Genomic DNA, 27893 nt, shown 5'->3' with positions numbered 1-27893 from the left:
TGGATACCTCCCGCTTAAAATCTTTAGCTCTTATTGCATTTTTGTTTGCAGCATTTCTGTCCAAAAATAATATTTGTAACAGGAAAATAGAACGGCTCGGCTATCTTTTTTGTTTTTGTTATGGTTTAAAATTATTTAACTCTTAGGCGTCCTTGGAAAGTGGACAAAAGTCTACCAAATAAAGCTAAGTTCTCGGGGTATCATCAGCTCGCTTTCTACCCTGTCATGAAATTGTTTTCTTAAATTGGACCGCTTCCCAAAGGCATCATGAAATTTTTCCCCTACTGAGATTACTCCTGTGCCAGGATTGCAGGCTCTGCTGAGCACGTTGACAGAGGTTTTTGTGGACAACCCAAGGCAGGCAGATAAAAGCCAGGTGTGACGTGGAAGCTGTGTTAGACGTGTTCACGTGGTACGTGAACCCGGGGCAATAGGTCCTCCTGAGGAGGAGGACTTGCTCTCTTGGGCTTAGTGGCATCCCGTGTAGCTGCACAACTGCTGAGCAGTTTGTAGTATGGGGAGCCTGAGCATCTGTCTCCTTTAGGAAGGTTGCTTAAATAAAGGACGTTGGATGTGGAAGCTCTGTTGGGCTGAGGTTTGCTGAGCTGAGGTGTACGTTTATGAAAGAGGTGGGGACAGGTCTGGATCAGACTGGTGTATTCTCTGTTCCTTTTGTCGGTGACCCCATAATTCCCCCGACAGAGGAATGATTCAGGCTGCCCTCCCCAAAAGAAGACAAAAGGAATGATTGTACAACCTTTGCACGTCCTGATGAGTAGTTACTGTTAGCTGGCAAAATGTGTTAGGAACTGGAAGGGATTTTGTTTGACAAAATAGTTTAAAATAGTGGTTGCAATTGAAACCAGCTGCTGCAGATACTAGCTTTTGCAGTAATGTAATTATAATAATCTTTACACTTTCTATAGTGCTGCTTCTAGCAAGGCAAATGACTTTCATAAATTTATTTTTGTACGGCGTATCTGAAAAGTGCCCATCTCTGAGGTGGACAGATGCCAATCGGTACATAACGTATTGTGTAACATATTTCAACTCAGGGCTCAGAAATGTCATAGGATCCACAGCATCCTTGAAGAACAGACAGGACCTCGGCTTCTGATGTGTCACTCAAAAGATAGGTTGTATATGACACATAGGTTGCTTTATGCCACTATATAATTTGGTGTGCTTATGCAAAGAAGTGCATGTGGGATCAATGGCATATGGTATATTAAGAAAGAATAACACCAGATTTTTAAAAAAATGTATTCATCCATTAAATGGTGTAAATTAAAGTAAGCTGTCAAAATGACAGCACAATAATGCCATCTTTGCAATACCACATACTGCAGCATAGTTAAATCATATCACTTTTGGGGAAGAATTACAGATGAGAAGATCCAAGAAAAAATTGCTTTTGAAATGCAATTCTTTGTTAGTTAAGAATCATCATTGCTAGCCAGGATCCCCTATAAACGCATAAAGCACAGAATAACCATAATAAATCATGATAATTTATATCACAGCTAATTCTGGGGAAGTAGCATCGGGGGTTATACTTCAAATACACTTCATATTACTCAAACTGTAATTATTTTCATTAAAATATAAAATTGCTTACAGCCGATTTACTTGAAACACACAGCATTGCACATTTAACCATGTACACAACAGGGCCACAAGAGTTCAAAGTAAGTAAAGTCAAGTGTTAAATAACAGCACTTGACTCATACTTTTTAATTGCATATCTTTGTAGACACAATCAATGTACTTTTAATATTCCTTTTTAGCGAAACATTGGACTAGCTTTTTCAATCATCATCATGTTGATTAAAAGTCAATGTCAAAATAAACTTGAGAAAATACTGTTAGGTGCTTGTAAATACAGCCTCTCTAATGGTTTGTGCGTGTCAAGAGGGCAGATTTTCTTTCAGGAGGAGAAAAGGAAATGCTTCAAGTTTGTGAGAAGGCGAGCAGTGGAAGGCTGAAGAGTTTGAACGTTTTCAAGTGTAATAATTTACACCACCACTCTCTCTCTAGTGCCTTTCTCTAACAATCTCAACGAGTTCTACAAACAGTAATTAATTATGGGCTCCAACACCTCTGCGAGGCAGTATGAGGTGCTCTTCATCCATCCGTGGAGCAGAGCAACCCTGTGAACCCCTGGAAGATACAGGGGCTGCAGGAGAGCTTCCCTCTTCCACCATTGAGCAACAGTCTGTGATGGTACATAGGATCTGTGCCTAACAGCTACATATTGGGTTTGATTTATTGCTGGTTATCTGATTTTGTTGTTTGTGTGATCATCAGAGCAGCAGAGATGCTAACCTAAGAGCAGTGCATTCGTGAGTTGGACCTACTCTACTCCACGGGCATGCTGTGCAGCTGATGGTGGGGTTTTGTCTGTGTTTTTTTTTTTTAAACAGGTGAATGAAATCCACTTACTGGAGCTGGAGTTGTGCTAATTATCTCCTCTTTTGCATTTTAAACCTTCACTCCTTGAAACAAAACCACAGAAACTCTGTGTCTCTCTGCATAATTTCTAGTAGCAGTGACTTGGGACAAAAGTGTGGTAAGGCAGAACGTAAAGCTTCATGGCTGTGTTGAAAAAGGAAAGATGAGCTTTATCAGCATACACGTTGCCCACTGTGTGAAAGCACTTTTCCTGAAGCTTCAGCAAACTGCACTAAATGAAATGCTTGTGCAAGTCTGATCAGGATCCAGAGTCTTAACACAGTGACAGAGCCTATTTTAGGTCTCTTGATCTAAGCAGAACCAAGACACATTAAACACATCTATCTTTATCGAAACTAGAGTCAGGTACTGAGTAATAAAATGTAGCCTAAAAACTGTTTTCCCGCAGGATCGTCCCCCATTCACTGCAGAAGATGGGTTTGGCTGCAGGAATGAATTAAAACCAGGGAGCTAACAAGGTTCTTCCTTACCTGTTTGCTGCAGAAGTTACATGACAACGGTGGATGATGCAGAGATTTCCAGAGGAAGAAAAGAAGAGGGAGTTTTCAGTTGTGCAAATGGCTCCTGAAGTCAGCGTGAGTATGTAGAACCTGACTCTAGCCTGTATTTTCAATAGTTTCACTAGAAAATAATTCTGAAAATCTCCCGTGACACATCTCTTGATGGCAGGTCTTGCTCGTCACTGCAGATACCATCAAGACCCTGGAAATCTTCTGTGGCACAGCTGGATTTTGTGTGTCTGTAACAAAATTCTGTATTCAGAAGGGACAAAGGGCCCAGGGAAGTTGGCTGATAACTCTTCTGTTGAAGGCATTTTTCCAGACAGCTTTTCCAGCGCTGTTTCCCATGGCAATTCCAGGTGAGTTTTGAGTTCCTTTTGAACCCTAGGCCGCTTCCTAAGTTTTGTGGTGCTTTTGGTGTCTTTGACATATTGCACCTCTAATTTACATTTGATCTAAGACAAGTCTATCCTTTTGAAGTCAGGCAGGAGTGAATCCTCAGTGTACTGTAATACCATAGTCCTTTTGGCCTTATTTCCCCTTAAGTGGAACAGTCCAAGTTATTTCTATGACACCAATAATGGAGGAACTCGTTGTCTCGGTCTTTATTGTATATCCTCACAAACTGGTGAGCGCTAGTAGTGTTGTACTTGGGGAACTAAAACACAGAGATTAGGGCTAAATCTCAAGGCTTAGTTTTCACAATACTAAACTTTTTGACGTCTAACTGTTGTCGGCAGACAAAGCTGTTTTCCCCAGGTTTCCCATGCCTGTTGTGAAAGGTTGCAGGGAGCGGAGAATGATATTCCGCAGTCTTCCTAGGAAGTGCAGAGAGGAAATGATCTTTAGGCAAGAAAGATCATGAAAACTCTCTGGCCTTATGAATAGGACATTTTTATGGAAGTGAAAAAGCCGTGCACAAATTTAGCAGTGAAAGAAGGGATTGGAACTCGAGCATTAAGGCAGGGCAGTTGCTTGCTGTCACTGTTTCCTGACTATAGGGTAGTGAGGTTGAGCTGAAAATGTCACCTGTGCCATGTCCAAGATGGGAGAACCCGAGCTGAGCATCGTGGTGCTGGTGGGGCCCGTGCCCAACGCCTGTGGTTCTGCCCCAGTGAAAAACAAGTTTGTGGAGAGTGCAAACATCTCTGCGTATGGATGACAGCTTTCCTAGGGGAACCTGAGAGTCTCCATGAGGACTAAATCCAAAAGACAAGACTCTAAATATCCTCATGATCTTTAACGAATTGCCCAGGCATAAGGTCTCCTGCCAGAACAAAACAGACCTGCGCCTCCTGTGCCGTGGACATCCTCTGTGCTGCCTAGGCACCGGATTGGCAAACACATGCTAAATATAAGATAAATATCGTTCCTATTTTTTCTATTCCTACCGTTTTTCCCCTTGGTTGATATTCCTCATTTTACTCAGCTAGCAGTGGCCTTGCTAAAGACATCATAATCTTTCAGTGTGCACTGGTATATTCAAGACATGAACTTTGGATCATGTGATGAATTGGGACCATCCCTTTTTAGGCATGAAAGGACATTTTGTCCTGTCACTTATATGTAAACAAACTGTGCATTACTTTATCCCTTCCACCATTTGTTATTTTTAGAACCTGCACAATGAGATACTAAAATAGAAGAAAATAGGTAAAGGAGGGGAAAGCAGTTGAATTATTTGTATCAGACACCAGCAATCTCCACAGGAATGTAACTTTTTCAGTTCAAGTTGACATTTAAATTGCATTTTGTGCTGGAAAGAAAAGTCAGTGGGAGAAGAAGAATATCAAATGAAATAGTGGCACATGTGGTGAGTCACATTTGCTATTATTTTGTAAGTATTATAAAAATATATCAGATTTTATTGGAATTGACAGAAAATTATTAAAAATTTGAGATAAAGTTTTCCTTTGGTAAACTGTACCTTACAGATGGCACATCAGAGAAAATTCTTTTCTTGTTAAGAAATCAAAACAGTTCAGGGAACACTGCAGCATCAATGTAATAATAGTTGACAGGTACAGTGGCTGTGAACAAACACCCATATCATGGTATCTGAGATACCATATTTTCCCCACTAAAATTAAACTATGAGATATCTTTGACAATGTTATGTTAATTATATGCTAGCATTTGCTTCAGTTTGGCTTAATATCGCTTTAATTCCCTCACTAGCAGGTCTTTTTTGGAGTTGACCAGGGATGTTTGGTTAGAAACCTCTTTCCACAGGTACTTTCAAATCCACCCCAAGCAGAGCTCCAGCAACTCTGGAGTTGGACACTGATAAGAGAGGCAAGAGAAATGCAACCCTGTAGTAACTCTGCTGCTTGACCCATGTGTTTGTGGTGACAGCTGTGCTCCTGATTTTCACTGCATTTAAACTCAGTTTATGTCCTATGCTTAATGTGACAATGGCCAGGAAGGATTAAGCATTTTTGAAACTAACTGCATGGATTGGGGACAAAAGGATTTTTATGATGATAATTTGCTGTTTCAGTATGAAACCAAACTGATAGTAAGGTTGACAAACTCCTAACATAAAATACTGGCAAAAACGTAAGCAGTCTATAGTTACATTTGTCAAAACCCCTTGATTAAATTGGTTTTTAAAGTAATAACAGCTATAATTTATATTACAATATATTGCATTTTTATACACAATAGAAAATTAGACAAAATATCATGTGTGAATGAGTGCCACTTCAAGTAAGGTTTTTAATTCTATAACAAATTCATATCTGTGGTATTAGACAATTTAAAAGTTAACACATTGGGGGTTTTACCCCATCAGGCTTAAACCATACCTGTCTATTCTCCCGCTGACTCCCAGTGTCCCCACCTCCTGCAGGTGTTTTTGTGGGGAATAATTCCCTAGCTTTTGTTTGACCCCAAAAACTTAGAAAAATACAGAAACTACCTGATTCATTCAAAGAAGGATTCTGCTTCTAGATGGGTTCAGGCATTAAGGCTTATGACTTGGCTGTAACTGTTCGGCTTTGCAGGGTGTTTAGAGCAATGCTAGAACTAGTCTAGCTTTCTAAGCAAAACAGTAATTCCAAAAATAAAAGAAGGGCTCTTCTATCCCCTTTTCTCTTTCTCTTGCCATGCCATTACTGGGGGAAAACCTCCATTTGTTCTGTACAGCAGAGATAATTACGTTCTGATAGTCTTAATGAATCAGTTTATACAGAAACGTTAGCACTGACAGTCGAGAACAGGCTGAAGCACACGTGTAGCGATGAGACCGAAAGCTGTGCTGCATATATATGAGTGCACAAGCAGCATCTAGACTAATTCTTCTTAAACTCCTTAAATTGTAGCCTGCGATGCACAGGAAGCCTTGCTGTTGCTTTCTACTTGCAAATGTGAGGGGGAAGCAAAATTAGCATAGATAAAAGTAAACCTAAAAGATATGTATCTGTGCTGGTATGCAGTATTACAGGGTCAGTGAAATCATTCAAGGCACTGGGCTTAGATTCAGCACATTCAGAAGGTAAAACATTGAAGTCAGAGAGGAACAGAGAAGTGCAGTAGGAAGAAAACCAAAACACTGAATAAAACCTGAAGCTTTGCAAGATTACTACTTCCAGTGAGGAGGAGTGTCATGAGAGCATGGGAAAAAAGGGCCTGCAGATCCCTATTTTTGGTGATGCTAATCACCACTGTGTTATCTCCCAGAGCTGCCTCCTTCCCCGATGCTCCCACAAGCTTTTGCTCAGGCTTTTATGCTATATGTAGGGCTCCAGAGCACCCAAAGGTGTCGGACCGCTGCCTCCCACGGCAGCAGCTTTCTGCTCCGGGCAGGACAAATGGCTGGGGCACCACCAACTCTTCCCAGCTAGTTCCTTTCAACATCATCTTTCAGCCTTTGAAAGCACAACACCATGGATAAAAGAAATCGTCAAACATAAAGTTCCCTGAATGGCCTAAATATGATTGTTGTCTTTACTAGTGATATTTTTTTTCAGTGAGAGTTTCTCCATTACTGTGAAAATGGCAGCAGAGAAATCAGGCGGCTACATTTTTCTCACTGATTTAGCAAATATAAATCAGGAGTTAGTGATCAGGTGGAAAGAAGGTGTCAGATCCAAAGGGTATTCAAGGCAATCAGATTCCTTCTATTGAGTTAAGTGAATTTTGGATCAAACGTTTGGAAGTACAGGCTGAAATGCAGCACAATGTGGAAGAGAACTGTCAAGTTTGATTGCTGCTGGAAACCTAAGAAAGCAGTGCTGCTGATCCAGAGGCCGAGGCAGGAGCTGAGAAGATTAGCCTGGAGATGACAAGGTACTCTGGCTCTGGGAGCCCATCTGATGTTTCTCCTTGTGCCGTTCCCCAGACCCCAATCTCCTCTGTTACGCTGCCTCTACAGAAGCTGCATATTTATAAAAGAGCATTATCATGGTGTTCTGCAGCAAATAGAAAGGGAGCGAAACGGAAAAAATAAGGGGGGGGGAACAACAACAAAAAGCAACCCAAACCACCCTTCTCATGGCTACCTAGTGTGTCCATGCTCCAGAGCAGGGCTTGTGTACCTCTTGTAGATGGACTAAATCCAGAAAGGTTTGCTAAAGCCCAGATAAAACGGGATAAGGATCTGACTCACCACTTCCTCTGGTTTTTGAAAAACCTAAGCTATATGGCCGGGGCTTTGCAAATCCAATCCAACCCCTTCTTCCCACCCGTGTGTCGGCTCCACCACGCGATCTGAAGCGAGCTGTTCTCATGACTCACAGGGACGGTTGACCACCATTCTCAACTGTGTTCCTTTTTACACATTTGGTACAAAGAAAAAAAAAAATAAAAAAAAATCCATATTCCAGTTTTATGAAGACACAAGCACATACACAGTAATGCTTGATCTGAAGCCAGCTAATGGAGAGGATATGTTGAAACCACCAGGCATATTGTTATGAGGAGAACAATAGATATTGGCAACATTGTTTGATCCGTGTGCCAAGGGTAAAATTAAAGCCGTATGTTCACCCCATCAGACACAGATTTTGGATGGATGTTTACGTAAACAAAGGGGCTGTTAAACAGTGTTATCATTTTCTTCCTTCGGCTCTCAAACTTCTAGGCCAGGTATACCAATAAGCTGTTTTCTAGAAGAGCCAGGAAGAACCACATCAACAGCAATCGTTCCATGAAACCTTGGTTGATTACCATGTGGATATATAATAATGTCTTTTCTTCCCTTAACCTCTTAGAATAGCAGCAATCAGAGCCAACCCCTTTATTCTTGCAGGGAAAAAATCCTCTATAAAGTGCCTACAGATTTTTCAAGAGAGCCTGGGGACCGAATAAGAAATAAGCTCTAGGAAAAGTTTTCCTATTTTCTACCTGTGTTACCCAGCATCCCTACTTCTTCACCACTGCTTGTGGCATTGTTAAAGCAATTGGTAGAAAATGAATCTGGAAAATTTCCCAGCGTGTACAGCTGCCCTTTTAACTTACACCTCACCAACCCACCCTAAGTCAAGCAACCGACATGTGGTGTGCTTTCCTCTGGGAGCTGCAGAAGCACAAATACAGCTGTGCGTATCTAGCACACTGGGGTTTTGATTTCATATTTGCTCGCTGGCCAGATAGCAGCCAGGTTTCAGGGAAGAATCACCCGTTACTGTCTAAAAGAAAAAGAATGAGAGAGAAAAAAAAAAAAAATTCAGTGATTTATCATACTCGCCTCCTTGCTGTTATCCAAACCTTCCAATAGGAATATTCTACAAGTTGCTCGTGCTTTACTAAGGTGTGTACACAAAGCCCTTTTCGGGGTTTGTGATTATTGCTGGACTTTATGGAATTTTATAAAAATTGCTAGTAGTCCTGGGTGCCTTGAAAAACTTTCACTTTTTTGGTTTGATGGATAGGTTTGCCTATCCATAGAATTACCAAATTTTCTCAATTTGAGGAGTTCCAGGGGAACCCTGATGTATTTGCCTTTTTTTTTTTTTTTTCCCCCCCTTTCTTTCATTATTTTTTTAAGAGTGACTGCTATATTTTAATAACGTTCAGGTGCAGCCATGCTGGTTCAGGGCATCAGTCTGGGACTATACACATCTCTAACTACACCAAGGCAAAAATTCCTGCTTGATGTAAACCAGAATTAGATGTTTATAAATGACTAGATTTTCAATTTCATTGTGAAAAATACCAAAGTTAAAGAGACTTCATTAAAAAACTTGTAGTAACAAATTTTCTCACTTTCTCAGTAATATCAGCAGATGCTCTGCTTTAGAAAATGCATACAGCAATTTTCAGAGTTATCTCTGGATTGCTCATTGGCACTGATGCTTTTGGCAGGAATTACTTGCAAGAGAGGGTCTGCTAGATCTTATAGGTCCGACCAATAAGAGTGCTTTGAAAGCAGGCAATCACAGGTACTGAAAAGATATATCATCTTTGTTCTACTCTGGCAGTTAGCAGGAGGACTGATCACTAAACTGGTCTAATTCAGCTCTTCTCAATCACTTGCAGAGACGAGAAAGTTGTTGGAGAGATATCACTGGAGGCTCTGGGATTTTCTTCTGAAGTCATTCTGAATTAGCTGCTAATGGGGAGCTTTCTTTGATAGCTCTTTTATAATTAAATGCAGCTGGATGGAAATCAACCACAAAGGGAACTCAAGTTTGTTTATCATTACTTCTGACTTTGTTAGCAGATGTTTTCTGAGTACCATGGTAGCTTGTTTAATTTGTCTCCGTGTAATGTGAAGCAGGTAAACTTTGATTAATAAACTGACAAGTACATTCCTTAATTTATTTTAGAACTCTCCATCTAAGTCTGTTATAGCACATGTGCCAAATCCCCAAAGAAAGAAAATAACTGTTTGTGTTTGATTTTTACTGTTATTTTTAAGTCTAAGGCCAGATGAAAACGTGCTTGTTGGTAACGCAGCCTTCACCTTGTAATGGACACGACCACTGGCAAACTTTTGCACGTGTTGCATTCCCACCAGGCGATTCTGTGCTAATTTAGGAACAACCAGTCACCTTAGTTTACAAGTTATTTGGCTTTATATTAATTATGCTGGAAATAGGCTTTCTTTTTGGGCTTAGTATGCATTCACCCTTGCTAACTGTGGCGGATGACTCTGTGTCCACAGTAACGCATATGTAACTGGGATGAAATTTTGCATTTGGTATTGCCAGTAACCAGTTATCTTAAAAGAATGTGTAAGCATGCAAATACAAATGATTGAACTTGAACGCTTAGATGCCCTTTTTCCCTAAGTGAGACATCCACATCTACGTGTGAAAATTCTGGCCACAGCTCTTATGCTGCACAGATTGAGTGTCCAGTGCATTAGCTGAATTATCTGAAAGTCCTGTAGCGTTCCAAACAACATTTTAAATTAAATAGATGGTCCACTTCCTGCAAAGTGTTTCAGATTAACAACTTGGGGATAGTTACTAAAATTACATAAGAAATACATACGCAGCAGTTGGTTCCCATACATAGGGTGAACAGCTTCTTTCTTATCTTCCTTTCTGTATTGTGTGTTTTCCTTCCTTCTCTCTCTCACTTATTTATCTGCTTCTAATCTGCGAGAAAATTATTTCTGCCTCTGTCTAGTCTGATGTCCTATATTGCAGACCTGACCCTACCTCAATCTGTAGCATTTATTCACTGCTTTTTTTTATCTGCCCGTTCTAACAGTGAGGAGTTGGACATCTGCTGCACATCATGATGTAAAGTGTGGAGCATCAGGCGTTCATACCTGTCCCACCATTACATGAAGGCTGCCCTCCTCACCCTCCCTGGGTCAAGGCCACCTCCCTGGGCTCTGCACACCCAGTTTGGGCACTAGCCATCGCTAGCTGGGTTTATGGAAATGAAGGGTTTAGAAATGTGTGATTGAGGGGAAAAAAACAGCATTGGCTTCCTAGATGCAGGGATGCCAGGGTGTTGGGCAGAGCTGGGACCACCTTGTGTTCAGGTGAGAGAAACTTGCAGGACATCAGCCAGACCATTGGCTTGTACTGTCAGCCCTGCTGGATATTTCCAGTCTTCAGAGGAAAACAGCATCTTTTCTGGGTATTTGGTGTCCCTCTCGTTCTTGGTACTTGAACTACAGGTTCACAGTTCTTATTTGTTAGAAACAGCCCATTTGTTGTTCTTTATTCTGTAGCTTGTGAAGTTGCTTTTTAATAATTACTTGGTGCATTTTTTTTTAAATGGACTTAATGAGTCAGAAATAGAAATGACGACGAGTCTTGCCTTTTAGTGCAAACATATTGAAATGAACGTTTCACAGCTGAAAATCCCTATTACCTCACCTGCTAACAAAAATACATTTTCTTATGAGCTTCTTTGTGCTTCTGAAGACTATTGAGGCTCTCTGATAGCAAAGTGAAATACAAGATTGCAGCAAAATTAATAAGAGGGACAATCTTTTTGAAAGCAAAATCAAATCTAAGTCCTGCTTGATAGTTGTTTGGTGCAGTCAGCTGTGAAGCAACACTAGCTGGGTACCTCCTGCCAATAACGAGTGCCCAAAAGTCAGCAACTAATTGCTGGGTGACTCCAGGTTCAGTGACTTGGACACCCGAGACGGTCGCCCCGAGAGGTCAGGGAAACCCGACCACGGGGACATTGCCACGTGCTGCTGTCTTACTGCAGTAATGGGATCTGTGGGGCTGGGCTAATATTTTAACTACAGGGAAGCGTAGGGTACGCTGGAAGATGATGCGTGGAAAAAAGAAAAACGTTTCCGAGTCATCCTTTTTTTGGAGCAGAGCAAGCTACGGGACGGTACCTACTAGATTTTTTTATTCTGCTTTTATGTTTCCGTGACAGGGTGGCATTGTGAGCTTTCCTTCCAAAACCCGGAGTTAAGGGATTATCAGAACCATAAGGTTTTCTGTATGTTCACGATACAAGAGGCAGATTAAAAAAGGATATACTATTTGATCAGCAGCTTCCTGCATATGGAAATCCTAGGTCACCTTGCTGTTCCTTGATGTCTAAAGCCTGCTATTAGGTTTCTGCAAGGAAAACGTGTGTTTTGCTACAGTTTTAAGGACAAAGACGGTGGAAGCATACAGCGTCGTGATATGCCAAGAAATCGAGCGCCGAGCCCACGCAGGTCACTGGGGAGGGTCACTGCGAGCCGGTCAGGTGGTGACTGCCGAGATGGTTTTGTTTGCAGCATTTTCACACGTATTTATTCAATAAGGCTTTTGTTTTACTGAAACTGAGAAACACTATATGGCATTATCCTGATTTTGAAGTGACAGTGCCAAGGGGACTTCAGCAAAGGATTTGAAGGCAATTGAATCTGAAAAGTAAAGCTTTGTAATTGCTTAGTTATTTTTGAAGCAATGCTTACATTTAAGATTTATGTACAAAACCAGACTATATCAATAGTAGTGAAGTGGTTTCAGGCCAAGCCTTTTTCAAAGAAACTTACGCACAGAAGGTCATTTCAGAGTTCTTTCTTCTCTTGCAGAGAGACAAACACAAATCCCACCTCACTGTATTTGTATAATATATAATACATTATTATGCCGCTGCATTTAGTAAGTGCTCGTAGTTCCACAAAAATATCTAGAGCTTTATTCTTGATTATAGCGTACTGCCAACTGCAAGCAAAAGCAATTGTTATCCTCAGAGTTTCAGTGACCTATTAGGAAGATATAAATTGTGACAAGATTTTTTTTTCGCTCTGTAAACTTCTGAAGCCTCATCTTCTAGTCTCTAAACCCCATCTTAAAAATACATAATACAGAGACTTTGTTGAGTCCTCTGATGATACTACAATATTGAATCATCTTTATATAATTATGCTGTTGAATATAAAGTATCATTGTTTTCAGTATCTTTCATGAAAGCTGTTTTGACCTTCAGATTAAAGGATCCATATGGATTTCCGAATGAAAAAGTTGGAGCTCCTGTTTAAAAACTAGAGCTCCAGTTTGGCATGCAGACATCAGATGCCCTTCCACTTGAAAAAACGCAATTGTACCAGTGCATATCCCATCTGAATTTTTCTCCTGGGTAAACTCTTATAAATGAGTGCATCGTGCATAATGAGGATTGGAGGTTAGCTGCTTCCAGTGAATTCCTTTTCAAAGTGCAAGAAAGACGCAGAGCAGCAAGGAGGAGAAATCCATTGGTATTTGAGCTCTGTAGGATGAAGAGGTTTGCTGCTGGGGGAAGATCAAGAGGAGGCAGTAGGAATATTTTGGGCACTTCTGAAGGAGAGATGGAGACCATCTGGTAGAGAGGATGCTTAAAGGAAGAGTGCCAGGACAGAGATAAAAGTAAAGGGAAAGGAAATAGTGACTGAGTAACATCAAAGAGCGAGGCTGACTATAGAGCAGAAATGAAGAAGTAGCAGTGACCCAACATAGGCAAATCATAATACAAATGGTGGCACTGGGCGATGGATCCATATGACTCTGTGAAGGCTCAGGGGAAAAGCTCAGTGTTTTAATTTCAGGAAAGTCTCCAGGAAAGTGGTGTTGACATCTTTGGAAGGCTCATAATTTAAAACTGATGCAGTAAGCAGGGTTCCTGCTGTTTCAGAAATACTGTCCTGGAGTCTAATCCAGATACTGTCACTATAGCAGAATTTAAAATGGAGAGACGCCAAGAAGAATGTTTCTTCCCTCATCAGCATCAGCATCTTTTCATTTGAATGATTTTAAGGGTATTAGAAGTTTCCGTTGAATTGCCTCCTAAGGCTCATGTCCTGAAGCAATGGTTGGTGTGTGGTCCTTCTCTGTGTTGAGCTGGAGCTGATCTCATGTGAAAAAGGGAGATGCTGGTTTTGCTTTGCTTCTGCTGAAGGAGAATAACTATTGGCCAGTCCCTTCTCCTGCCAAAGCCTGGAAAACATTTCTGTCACTGGAATTTCACTGAGAGTGAAACTATGGCAATCCCCATGGTTTCTGTGGATAAAGCAACAGAGAGTGAAAAAGGCTGATACACCCTTGTGCCTTGGTTCTCCTTAGCATTGCTTCTCACCAGCCCTAAAGGCAGAGAGTTGGGGCAGGCGACAAACGTAATTATAAAGGCTGGCTGTGCTCCCGTCTCTCTCCTCCTTCTTTCTTCCCATCTGCCTTTAGGAGGAGACTTTCTGCATCCTAGAGGAACTGTACTTTTTGAGGGTAAACACCTTTGTGGATTCAAGATTAAGGCCTGAAATAATCTTTTCTTCTTTCTTTCTTTTCTTCTTTTTTTGAAAAAAGCAGGTGTGTTTCTTTTTACTGAAGTCAGTCCAAGGAAAGAAAAAGAAGAAAGTGCTTCCAGAGGGTGATTAATCCCATCTTAAAACAAGTGTGTAAGACAGGTAGGATAAGTCTCTCTCTGAAAATGCCAATCTGTCACCACTATCTATAGAAGGAGCCTTCACAAGTAGCTTAGAGTAGGTGTTTGACTTTTACACAGTTAAATTTAGACGAGATGATTGCCACTTTTTAAGTCAGTCAAAGTGTTTGTTTATCAATGATTAACCATAATAGGCTGAAAAGTTGCGAGAGATAACAAAAGTAAAAATATAATGCAATTGATAGAGATATCACATAATAAGAAATAGCAGTAACGACAATTGCAGATGGTTAACATTTACAGTCCCCATTGTTTTTATTTTACTGTTAAATCTTCCCAGATTTAAGATCTCGTTTGATCTGAAGAAGGAAAAATTTGCCTCTGCTTTGGTGTAAGCAAAAACTGCTGAAATATTTGTAGGATAAAGAAGTGATTTGTCCTGGAAATGTCAATTCTTGTATGTAGGGTCATTAATCCATAAAACAAATTTGCAAACATTTATAAGTTTCCTTTAGTGTTGTTGGTGTTATACTTGACATGCTTCTGACTGTTCTCTAAATGAAGATTGCACTCAGAAGATCCTGCAAGGCGTGCACTGGCAGTCTGCAGGACTTGGCTTTGCATGCATCTTGACCCAATATACACAGGCAGTTGCACTGAAATAAATACACTTGTCATTTAAGAGAATTAATCATATTTCAGGCTGTTACCCAAGGGTTTCATTGTGTGTGATGTTTTCAGCAATCATAATCATATTGCAAAAGTAAATAGATGAAATCACTTTGCCTATACAAAAATTAATTCTTGTCTATAGCCTAGTTTACAGAGTAGATAAAGCTTGCAGAAAAACAGTAGATGCTCAGAAGTTTCAGAATGTTGGGACGCTAAGAATTTTCAACAAAGTTGGAAAAAGCATATGGTATATATGGACGGGAAATCCTGTGGTAGTTTTGATTTTACACAGAAAAAAAAGTAGTTGCTTAGGTTCATAAATCTGTTGTATGCGGTATTCAAATAGAGATTTTCATGGTCTTAGCTTTCCTCTTTCTTTCAAACGTTGCTTTCAAGTACAGATGGGCCCATACCGCAAGTTTGGGATCCAGATTTGGATTTGGACCTGACATTCATCAGAATGTAGGCATATTTGAACCAAACATCTGAGGTCAAGCTCTGGTGGAATTAACAGCCTACTGCAAAGGTCTGGATTGAGTCAATCTCCTCCGTATTTCACGGCATAGGTGTGGAAAATACATGGATTTGATTTGACCTGGTCTCTAACTTTAAGGTATTTAAATTTTAAAATTAAAGACTTTTAATGAACTGGGGCTATGATTATTGTTGTGCCTGAAGAATGAAATTGTGTATGGGGATCCAATGCACTAAGTGCTGTCGGAGATTGTAGCAAGAGATGGGAACTGCCTAAAATGGTTTCCAACTTAAATACTTGTCCAAGGTCAATAAGAGTACCTACAGATAAAGTATTCAGATCCCTGATTTATAATCCAGTACTTTTACCACAGTATGATTGTCTAAGTATAATTCTTGACCTGTTCCTAGAAGAGGACATAATACCTTGATAAAACCAGACACCTAGATGCAGAAGGAGACTTAGACTGCAAATGCTCTGAGTGCCTCTTTAGGCTTCAAATCCCTCATATTTCCGAGATTAATGGCTTCTAATCCGTTTTTAAATGTTCCATGTGGATAGTGAAGGCGTAACTATCAAAACACTGTAAAATCATAATGTCTGTGTAGCTATAAATTACTGTTTTCAAAATGAGCTGGAGGTCTCCAACTTATTCCTAAGTGCAAAATCTTAGATAATGTAAAACTGCTCAAAAATGACTAGAAGCAAGTCTTCTGGCTTTTGCCAAATGGAAGATAATTGTGGGTCTGCCCACTAACTCCATAGCAATGTCTGTACTGGTGACACTGAAACGAATCCTAAATGGTGTAGATTGAATAGATCGAAAACATTTCAGATAAGACATCACCTGAAAGAACCGAGGCTTTTTGCATATTTCCCTGGTAAGTCTCTCTTTTCATTTGTCAAATTCTGAACTACTTTGTATGAGAGAGACATTGACGGTGAATTCAACTGATGGTAAAGTACTTGTTCCATGACAGACAGTTTAAGAAAAAAGTGTTGAAGAAGGTATTGGCTTAGAGTATTTTCTTCGGCCAAATATGTACTGGGCATTTCAGAAGGCGGGTAAAAGAGAACTTCCAAGTCACTGTTATTTGAGTTAACTACAAATGCAACAATTACTTTTAAGGAAGAAAAAGATGGATGATTTAAAAGATCATTAGGATAGTCTGTTGTGGGGCACAGAAAAAACCTTTACAGATGTTATTGGCTCTTTGGGGTTATACTAAAATAAAAATTTGGAGAAGTGCCTCATTTGAATTTATACTCCCTTTGTGGTCCATCAAAAAGGATTCATCTCCCATTCAAATGACTAGTCAATATGTTAGTCAGATCAAATACCACTAATAAGATGCTAAAAATGCTTCTGAGGAACAGGGGGATTTCTTTAACAAGCCATAAAGTGCTTTTTAATCCATTTCTGACTTGTTAAGGTCTTTGTGATTCGTACAACTGTTCCATCATGACGCAGTTTCAATCCTTTGTGCAGAAGGAAAAAATCAAGGTGTAAATCAAGGGCAGCGCATAGATACTGCCTTTCCTCTCCAACTGTTCCCAAAGCCACTGTGGTCCTCGTACTTTCCTATCTCACGTCTATTTAAGACGCTGGTGCTGGTGGGTGTTTTGGCTTGATAAAGCTATATATAACGAGATTGCCAAACCATAGAGCCGAAGTTTTGTCAAAGATTCAAAACAACATAAAAGAATGAAACCTTGTTGCCTCACTACAACGGAGGTAGGAGGCTTTGAAGAGGAGAGGTGCTCCTGGTACCCTGAGAGAAGGAAAACCTGGCTCCTCAGCTGCTTTGCAAACAGTGCTCTCTGCTTTGCTTTGAAGAGCTATCTGCTGAGTTATCTGTCTGAGAAGAGTGGCCTAATATTGCAGTTTTGCTGCAGACACAGCTTCAGCTGCATGGGGCCCAGGGACGTAGGAGTTCTCCAGATATATCTTTCTAACAGTGGAAAGAAATGCTGAATAGATGAAGATATTATGAAGAGGCAGATGAGAGGGTGTTTTTTTGCATATCTTCCTGGTCACATCAGTAGAGCAAAATTCTTCTGTAGTTTATCTCTGAGTTTAAAGAATGATCCTTAACATTTGCCTGATACCCAGGAGGCATTTCCCATCCTGGTGAAGTCAGTAGCAAAACCCCTCAGACCATTTTGTTTCAATTGAAGTTTCATACCCCTCATTTTAGTTTTCTTTTTTTTTTTAATTGTTTTTTAAACTAAACATATCTAAATTTGGGCATCTGAGCTACAATTAGACACTAAATGCCTAATTAAAAAAAAAAAAGGGAAAGAAAAAGTGTTTCTGATTAGGGTTGTTTTTCTTCCTGACTTTGCTCACCTCTGAAGAAATCAGAATAAGTCAACCTTCATAATCCACTACCAGGTCTTTGGAGATAACCCTGAAAATGGCATATGAAATCCTCCTTATGACTCCTTTTATTTGCTGAAAGCACAGTGCATCTGACCATCCCTGTAATTTCTGATTGATTGAATACGTAGCTGATGTTGTAGGGTATTGCATACAAGCTTATCTCTAAATTTTGTGTGGAATATGGGGCAGCATCCTGTAACATACTTTATTCAATAAAAGCAAATGAGTTCATTCATGAAAATAAGTTTTGCAGGATTAGGCCTATGAATACCAATCATTTGGGACTGAGAAAATAAATAGTAACATTTAATAAATATACAGTGCACTAAGACCATATTTATTAGTCTTTTGACATTTTTATCTGGCTCCTATAAAGAAGTCTTTGGAGCTGGGACAACAACTGGTGCAGGTAAATTTCCTACATTGTGAAAGGATCTGGTATTTAGTTTATGGGAAGCAGGCCTGAGCAGATGTGAAAAGTTCAAATAAAGGAAGGCCAGATTAAACGCACTTTTGTGGCTGGAAAATCAAAACAGATGTTATTATTCAACCACCAAAAAATCTATGTGCACTTAAGTAGCATTAGGTGTCTGATCAGTTATGTTGGGATTTTTTTAGTGAAAATAACAAAACGATTATAAAATTATATAGGCTGATAAAATGCTTCAAAATGTTACCAATGGACTGAATAGTTTGGTCTTCTAGCTAATGGGAAGAGGTAGAACCAAAGTAGATCTTACAAGACCAGTAGAAATATGAATAAATCTATTTTTGAAGGGAGACTCAAGAAAAGAAGATACAGACACTGGAGGAGAAACGAATGGACCCTCTTCTCTGAACCCCTGATGCATATCAGAGAAATAGTGATTTAAGATGGGTGCATTTTACAACTGTCCATGATCCTTCCTGGAGCCCTGCCCACACGAAAAGGTTGATGTTGGCAGAGGATGACACGTGCTGGAGGTCCTCAGGAGCCCTTGACAACAAGCAAATGTTTGCAGGGTGTAAATGCTGGCTAATAGTTTTACAAATTATTTCTAATTAAAAGAAAATGCAACCTAGGTTCAGAAATGTGTACATTAAGGAAAACACTTAAAATAAATGGAATAGCACAGGAGAATTGAAATGGGTATCTTTGTCTGTAAAAGCCAGCTTATGTAGACAATGGAAAGAATCTTTTTCTGGAAAAGATGACATGGTTTGTAGGGACTTGTTTGTTGGCCTGACGTGTTTCTGCTCTTGATGCGGACCTTTTCTGTTCTTGCTTGCTGGGAGTCAGAGGTAAATGAAGAGCAGTTTATGTTGACTTTCTGGGGTTGGCAGGCCTTGTAAAATGTGTCAGATAAAATGGGGAGCTGCTGGCCATTGCTTCCCTGTTCAGAGGGAAATGGAGTCGAAGACATTAATATCTTAAGAATGGCAAAAGGGAGGACAAAGCTGCAGTTCATTTTTCTTGCAATTGTTTGAGTTGCTGCATGAATACCAGGGTTTGCATGTTTGGGAGGATGTTGTGTAACAACAGAAATTTCTCCTTTCTGCACTGTCATTCAGTAATTGATCATTGCTTGCCTGCTTCCTCATCTTCAGCATCACCAGGTCTGATCTCCATTAACCTCCAAACTTACCTCTAGGCTACCCTTCCAAGTCTGCTACTTTTCCAGAGATGAAATGACCTTGCACTCCTGAAGTGTCTGAAGCCCTTGGTTTATGGGCACTACGTGGGAGATGAAGAATTGAGATGTCTAGGAGACAGGAGGTCTCTCCCCAATCCTCCTGCTTTCCTGCAGAATTTTTGGGGAAAAGCCATCTAAATTGGCTCTGAAGAACTGGACTTGTCTGCAATGCAGAAATAGGAGTGGTACAGCCAAAGGACAGTTATCCTACCACATAGTTTGGACTAGGAGGTTTGCTCAGTGAACCTATAGCTCATTTATTCTCTACGTGCACATCCCTAGGACCCATTTTTGCTGTGCAGTGTCCTCTCTCACATATTAAGATTATGGGAGTTACCTCTTAGTTTATTCTAAAGATTGTTGCAGCTAATTTGGGCTCTTCCCTGGTCCTAAAGCTCTGTGGTTAGTAGTAGTCAATGATAACTGCTGTCAGTATCTAGGTCGTTTTAGAAAAAAAAGGGTTGTAGCTTCTCAGGCACACAAATCTTCTCTACTTTTCCCTAACTTATTTAAAAATGCAGCGATGCCAGAGGCCACACCTTTTGGAAAGGTGACTGCTTAGCTGTGATTCATACATTTATTAAGCGGCTGTTCTTGGGAAGAGTGCAAAACTGAAAAAAACCACTGAAAACGTGATTAAATGTTAACTCTAAAGATGAAGTCCTGGTTGGCTTTCAGGCAATGTCAGGCTCCTAAAAGCCAAAACCAAAAGGTTTTTAAAGGTCTGAAATTCCTATTAAAGTCTGTGTTTTAGCAACCTAAATCCAATTGAAATGCAGTGTAATTAAGACGTCTAAGACATTTGGGGTTTATTTCTAAGAATCGCTTAGATGACCCATAGGCAACTTTCAGTGTTTTCAAGGGACTAGGTAATTTTAAAACTATGAATGCTGGCCATTTCGATCTGGGACCTTAGCAAGCCTCTGTAAAAATGCGTATTCCTTAAGAAAAAAAAATATCTTCTTTTCATCAAGACACAGCTAATATTATTGCCTCTTCTCACTGGGAAAGATCATCCCCATTCTCAAGGAGACTGTTGTTTGGATATTGCTGTGAAGGTGGGAAAAACATGACGTGAGAAAAGGAGAAGGGACCCTTTGTCTTTGCCTTCTTTCCTAATGCGGATGCTAACTATCTTACTGATGCAAAAGGGTCGCAGAGAGCAAAATGTGTAAATAATTTAATAGGGAAAAGAATTGTAAGATAGCAATTCACCAGAGTAAGGACAATAGAGTACAAAATGCCATAAAAGATAATAGGCTTATATGAATTGGCATGTGTTAGTGATTATGCAATCATTCATTTCCCACAGATTTCTTTTTATAGGAAACTTTGGAAAATCCCTAAAGAACTGACCGAGTCATTTAACCACAACAGGTTTCTTTTCAACATGGCTAGGAGTGGGCGATAAATATTTTCACATATTTATGCAGTGATGGCTTGTTTTCAACTGCTGGAAGCGGTGGCGCAGAAGGCGGCAGAGGACGGTGGCTCAGCCCCATGCCGAGCGGGTTCTCCTCCTGCCACCCTCCGTCCGGGACCAGGCGGCGGGGATCCAGAGGGGAACGGACTTGCGTGATCGGGAACGTCGAGGTTTGGTCTGTGCCTGATGCGACGGGCGCTGGGGAGACCGAGGAGAGGGATTTCTGCTCCAGAGAGTGTTTCCAGCTCTGGGTTGGATGCAAATCCCTCTGGCTTGCAGCGAGCAGCTGAGCTCTTCTCGGTCACTGGCAAAAGGAGTCATTTGCTTCCTCGCTGTCATAGACTGCTTAAATACTTGTATTTCTGACAACAGTTTTCCTTCACCGCTGGGCTAAGGAAAACAAGACCTTGATCTGCACTTCTGAGTTTCTTAAATTTTTTTTGTTCCTTTTTTTTTTTTTCTTTTTAAACAGGTTATGTTCCTTACAGTCTTCCGAGCAGCTGCTCGCAGCCTCAAAGTGTCCCTGCTGCTTCAAGATGTGCCGCCGGAGGACTTGCCCCTCACCAGGTTGCCTCGCTCCAGGGAGGCCCTGACCGCCCCCAGTATCCTCACGTGCGTATCACGTATCCGAGACTCTCCTTCTGCTAAAACATCTCTGACCTGAGCAGCTGCCAGGGAGGTGTGGAGGCTGCTCCCCACTTTCAGCTCTTTTCCCTGCTCCGCTCCCCTTCCCGGGGCTGCTCTGCTGACGTTGGCACCGCTTGCCCAAGGAACGGGGAACCTACTCGTTGCACTTTCTCATTGCACATGCTCGTTGACAGCTTCACCTCGTGTCAGCGTCGTCCAATTAATATTTTTATTAACAGGGCGCGTTGCGCAGGAGAAGGCAGCGTGCTTTGCTTTGCTCCGCTCAGCCCTGCGGAGCAAACGTGCCCGAGCGGCGGCGGTGGTGACTGCCATCCCGCGAGGAGAAGATGGGGAGGTTGGTGGTGTTTCTTGGAGTTGGCACACCTGCGGCACCAAAATACGGCATCCTGGCTCAGAGTGGGTAGAATGGGCTTACTCGTACCTGGCTCATTCGAACCTTCAAGCATAAATTTGCTGGTATCATTCAAATGGTCTTAGTTCGGTGCAAAGTGTTGTTCTTGCTCTTATGTAAGTAGCAGTATGAAAAGAGAATGGGCGAAAGACTTTGAACTCCAAATCCCTTTAAAAGACCAAAAAATAAAACCAGTTGGAGGATCTGGATTTCCCCCGTGGTTCGGCTTTCAAATCCAGAATTCTGATGCCTAAGAGATGTCATAAATCAAAGCCACCCATCAGACTACAGACATCTCTGAATATCAAATAGTTTATTATAAAAAAAAAAAAAAGAAAAAAAAAAGCTGTCCATTAAATCCTGCAAGTGGTTAAAAACAGTCATCAAGAGCATTTGCAAATGTTTATCTTAGCTCAAGTTAGATGGATGCAATTTCGATTAGGCCATGATTTTTTTTTTTCTTTTAACTACATTACTAAGTCAGCTATGAATAGTAATGTTTTCATTTTTAAAATACGTTTACTCCCTTCTCAGTTGCAGCCCTCCTCTCTCGTATTTTGAATGGCAGTGTACGTATTAAGATAGAAAAAAACAGAAGGCTGAAAGGATGTAATACAAAGAGAGTCTGATTTGAGAGTTCCTCAAAGCAGCAATACTCTTCACCAAATCCTTCCCCAACATCAAAACAGCAACAAAACCAGCTTGCTATCCGCTGGAGCAGGGAGGACAGGCTCACCTGATGGCTGCTGGTCACCGGCAATCGTTCAGAGTCAGGAGCTTTGCACGAGTTCGCTTCACCCGCAGTGTACGAGCTGAGCGCGGTTGCGTAAAGTATGTTTAGGAAAAGCAGTCAGCTCCAGTTGGCTCAGGGCAGAGCTTCTAAAAAGGGAACTGTCTTGATAGTCACATAATAAATTTTACAATGTTGTCGTCGGTGAAAGTCATGCATGATTGTTCTCTCCTTGGTTTGATTAAAAACGGCTCATGGTTTCAGGTTCTTTGGAATCGGTCACTGAGAAACGATGCTACCTTTTTTCCTATTTTATTTTTGCTGCCACTCCTTGCTTTCCCTTGAATCTTTCCGTGTTTTGTACCCGTGTTTCCAGTCTCCCATTGCGGGGGGATTGGCTCAGCAAGAATCCCGCTGCTCTGGGGCCTTCAGCAATCTCGTGGAGCCAAGCACTCTGGCTGCGGTCCCCAGTTTTTACTCTCGCTATTTTCTAACTTCAGCCTTTCATAACACGTCAATCAGTTTTACTTGGCACATGCCAACACATCTGAAAAATACAGCTCATTTCTACCAGGAAAGTTGATATTGCAAACTCTTATTTAAACTGAGGTTTAGGATCAGTCAGCGCAGGATACGGAGTTGTCAGACTGGAGGTAAGTGCTAGGCAAAACTGGCCGTTCAGCTGGATCCAGTGTCTTTGCTGCTGAGAATATATTTAGGCCCAACTAAACGGCAACTCATGTTCAAAACATCTGAACTCGAGCATCACTTCTGTAGGCTATGCTGTGTCTGGTTTTGGTAAGGTGCCCCATACGGGAGGAGATACTTCTCAGTAATGTGCTGGTGGAAGCGTGGCTCTCCGTCCTCCCACACGCCACTGCACAGCAATTTCTGTGCATGCCCTTGCTTGCAAGAATGGAAAGCTTTAAAGTCTTCTTCAAATATTTCTGAAATATTTTTTCAGTTAGAAAATACAAATACAAGGTAAACTCTGAGTTGCCCATCATATGCTTTATTAAACAGGGCATGAACACCGGTCTCGTGGCAGGGCGCTGACTGAGCCAATGAATGTCTGTGATTTTAAAGTAGTGTTAATCTAAGGCAATAAGTTCTGAATAATGTTTATTAACTATATTTTAATGACTTGTCAGTTTTCTAAAACACATGCTGAAGTATTTTAGAAATCACTTAGTAAATGTAGTTTTAATTCTTTTCACATATTCATGGGCTGCTACTTACTTTAAAAAAAAAGAGATTAGAAGGTTCAGATTTAGAGCAGCAAATTGCTGTGCTAATCTGCAGGTATTTCTCTTCTTGATACGGCCACTAATGTCTAATCTTAGCGACGCAGGCCCAATCATTGTGCTTTTTCATTAGAGCTGCAATGAACTGTGTGCCAGGGACTTGAACTCTGGTGAGCAAGCTGCTCTGAGCTTGCAAGCTTTCATATGAAAATGTACTGTGTGTATTAAAGAACAAGTCTAAAAAGAGCCCGTTAAGTTGATGTAAAAGTTGGTGAGTTCACAATATCAGGTCTGGTAGGAACAGTGTGCCTTTGAACCTCTGGTCAGGGTGGTGCTTAGGGCAGGCCACGAACAAGAAACCTGTGTTGAAAAATTTTCAAGCCTTTAATTTTTTTTCCGTTTCTCAGGAGAGAGAAAATAAAGCCTGGGGAATTTTTTTTTTTCTTGCCTACAAAATGTTATGGAGAAAGGCTACGGAGAGCATCTTCCGTGCTGGATGCTGTCTTCAATGTGGGCAGTGCAGAGCTGGGATTTGAAGCTGGACCTCCCACCAGCCCCCGGTGCGTGACCGTCAGGTTATGGGTGAGTCTAGATTGATTCCCTCTCTCTTCCCTCCTGCTATTCAAAAGCCTTATCCCAGACTTAAAAAAACAAAAACCGAACCTGCCAATGATATTTTTGAGAAACGATACTTCTTTGTAAAAGTTTCAATGCTATTATAATTTTTTGATAAATGGAGTCTTGCTGAACTTTTTTTTTTGCTGGAGGTTGTAATGGTCACGACTGGCCTGAGACCTCAGCGTTATGATGTGTCCTTGCGTGACTTACTGTCCCTCTTCTTGAAGCATGTAAGTGAGTGGGTTTGGTACAGAGCTCAGTAATAAGAGACACTCATTGATGTTTGTTTCCTTCTGAGATGGAGCGTTGCTCTTGAGCAAAAGGGTGTTATTTTGAAATCCTCACCTAGAGGTAAGGAATACCTCTAGAGAGCTATTTCTCAGGTGTTTCTGAGCATGGAAGTCTTGATAACGGCCTTTGTTCAGGTTTTGTTGTTACTTAAGCTTTGCTTTCATATATTCCTGCATTTTTTCCAGTACTTCAGTGTTTTGCAGCCAAGTGACCATGTAGTCTGCTCCCATCTTGGTGAGAGCTGATCCATCTCCCCTCGGAACAACCTTCTCTACCTTTGTCTCTACAGTCTCCTAGTTTTTTTGCAATCTTTTATCTTACTCATATCGAGTATCCACTAGTTTTGATCCTTACCGAGGAACTTATTTCTCAATTCTTTTGGTCCCCGAATGAGGGGATTGAACTTACACTTTGAAATCAGTGGTCATTTGACCACAGGCTTTAAAGACAGTTAAGCTCATGAGGACCAAACCGGTGAATACAGAACAGAAGCAGCCTTGAATTTCATACTGTGATCCTCATAAGCCTAATCCTCCATTTTCTGTTTTTCTGCTTGGACCTACGGCCCACTGGGTAAAGCATTTAGGGTGTGGGGGGCAATGAAAGAAATCACCACCATTTTCCAGAGCAGACTTCAAAGGAAAGCTCACTTTTCCCATCGCTTTTTATCTTCCTTCTATTCCTAGCGCTTACTTTTTTTTTCCACGCTGCCGTTCCAATTTTTTGCCCACTTTTAATTTCTCTATTAACTTTAATTAGGCTCATGAGCTTGATCACCAGGTGGGTTTTCCCCAAGCTTCCACAGCAATGCTTTCCATCAGCAGCAGACTTGCAAGGGAATTTTGTTAAGCTGCAGATAGGAGATAGGAGCCTAATGTTATCGGATACGGAGTGCTTCATTGTTAAGTGTTTTTAATATCTGGTGGATTTGCTGGGAAGCGTTATATATTTAATTATTTTTAAGCAGGCAGGCTCAAGAGCACCTGATCAGCAGGGCACCAGAGGGCAAATAAGAGAAGCCAGGGGAATGATTCATACCTCTGAAGTTAACCAAATGCTTGTGTATCTCGGGGAAGTAGCTCTGCATCTTCCAACTGCCTTTTCTGAGGAAAATGCGGTGTAGGAAAAAAAGGGGGAAAAAAAAAAAAATTCCCTGGATTCACTTCTGGAGAATCTCAGCACATGTGAAGTTCACTGCTAGGAAGGAAGATTGGCACGCACCTTTTGGGCATTTTGTGCATGGTTTTCCCGGGCAGGTTCTTAGAGCGTAAGCTTTTCCTGTATCAAATGCTAAGTAGCATAAAATATGAGCTATTGGGGTGAATTGCAATTTTTGTAGCCTTCGCTTTGTGATCATTTGCATATTCAGAATCTGCCTTGGGTTTTCTTGTTTTTATTCTTCTTTTAAAACTACATTTACCTGAAGAAGGGCTTAGTTCTGAGTGCACAAAATAAGCTTTTTCTCTGCAGTTGACTTTAATCCTACCAAAAGAATTAACACTTAGAGCAGAAAACCTTCTTTGGGTCCTACAGGGCATTAGAACATCTCAGGTACTGGCTGCTGGTTTAATAAAAGGATAGGATTTCCATTTACTTCAGGCAGGCTTAATGTATTGTTCTTGTAGTGAGACAGTCAGAATGAGTCAGGAGCCAAAGAATACACTTTATAGACACAAATAATCGTAAATTCAGAATGTCACCTTTAGGCAGAGGCATTTTTATTATTGTTAGTGGAGCTGCTGAGTAGGTTTGATGTTTTATTCTCTTGAGTACTAAATGTTCCAGAGTACCACAGCCCTATCTTTATCAGGCTCACAAGGAGGGAGCACAGCCAAACTTGCTTCCTATACTTCTCTATGATTGATAGCAGATGGCATGCTTTAAAATAAACCTATCCATTAGCAGTCCTCAGTGTTTTTACTCAAGGCATTTACAACTGTCTCAACCAGAAAACACATTCGCTCCACAAGCTAGTTTCAGTCTGCAACAGCTGTACAGGTGCAAATCTTTCATTAACTCTTAAACCGTGGCGAAATAAACACTGCACTGTATTTTATTTTTAGTGGAGAGGTTGATCTTCAGAGGAGGAGTGGATTCTAGTCTCCCTTTCCTTGTGGCAGATGTTTGTGTTAATACACTGATATTAAGATAAGGGGGTTTTGCTGGGGTTTTTTTTGGGGGGGGGGCGAGGTTGGTTTTTTTCCTAGTCCCCTGTAAATTTTAGGATGTTATCCTGCCATGAAACAAACGTGGCTGTTCGTAGGTGTATACTGTAAATGGTCAAACAGCAATACTGGAGGAATTGTGACTCGGGGCTGGGAGTCCTGGGGGACAGCAGCCACCTCCTCGCCGGACCCTGTAGCATCACCCAGAGTAGCAGCACTGGCTCTAACCCGACGGAGGTTATTTTTCTCCATGGTTTATTGGAGAGATGCAGACACACATGTACTCACATGCCCACACACACATACGTATATTCAACCTGATTCTGAGCTCATTGCTGGCAGGATATTCTACAAATAAATTGCTAAAATCTGTCCTTATATTCCACTTATTTTGCCTGGATTTCCATGCAATAGTCATAAAGGACATAAAAATTTACCTGGCAGTCCTTCCAACACAATGAACTCCCAAGCACCTCCCCAAACATAAGTCCACTAGCAGCTAGAGCTTAAAATATTAGTAGCAAATCTTTAATATTAGCATTTAGCATTAATATTAGACAAGATCTTAAAATATTAGAGCCAGATAAAACAGTATTAACAGGGGTATAGGAGTCATTAGCAGAATAACCGTCACTGACTAAATGGATGCTGAAACTTTAACATGCAAACCAGTGTAGATGATAGGAACTTCACAGAGACAAGAGGATCCTTTCATTTAAAAGGAGGTTGGAGAGACGAAGGTTAGGGATTTGAAAGCTGGTAAATAAAACAACACAGCAGGAAAAGTCATATAGAATGTGCCATCTCGTTAGTGGCGATCGTGTCCCATGTTATTTTTCTTAAGCTGAAAAGATAAAACAAGAAGACAGGCGATATTCTGTCACAAATAAATGGAAATTGGGGCAATTTTTGTATAAATCTAAAGTAGCAG

At 40.9% G+C, this 27893-nt stretch overlaps 1 long non-coding RNA gene across 1 annotated transcript; it reads left to right on the top strand.

The window, feature by feature from the left end:
• The first annotated feature begins 2448 nt into the window (after positions 1-2448).
• On the top strand, positions 2449-9700 carry LOC138684967 (uncharacterized). Its single transcript, XR_011324185.1, has 3 exons — positions 2449-3051; positions 3161-3331; positions 9453-9700. It is a non-coding gene; the product is annotated as an uncharacterized lncRNA (long non-coding RNA).
• Positions 9701-27893: the final 18193 nt, after the last annotated feature.

This window comes from Haliaeetus albicilla, chromosome 4, assembly GCF_947461875.1.
Source record: "Haliaeetus albicilla chromosome 4, bHalAlb1.1, whole genome shotgun sequence".
Taxonomy (NCBI): domain Eukaryota; kingdom Metazoa; phylum Chordata; class Aves; order Accipitriformes; family Accipitridae; genus Haliaeetus; species Haliaeetus albicilla.
Note: the sequence above shows the minus strand (reverse complement) of the source record. Positions and strands in the feature narration are given on the sequence as shown.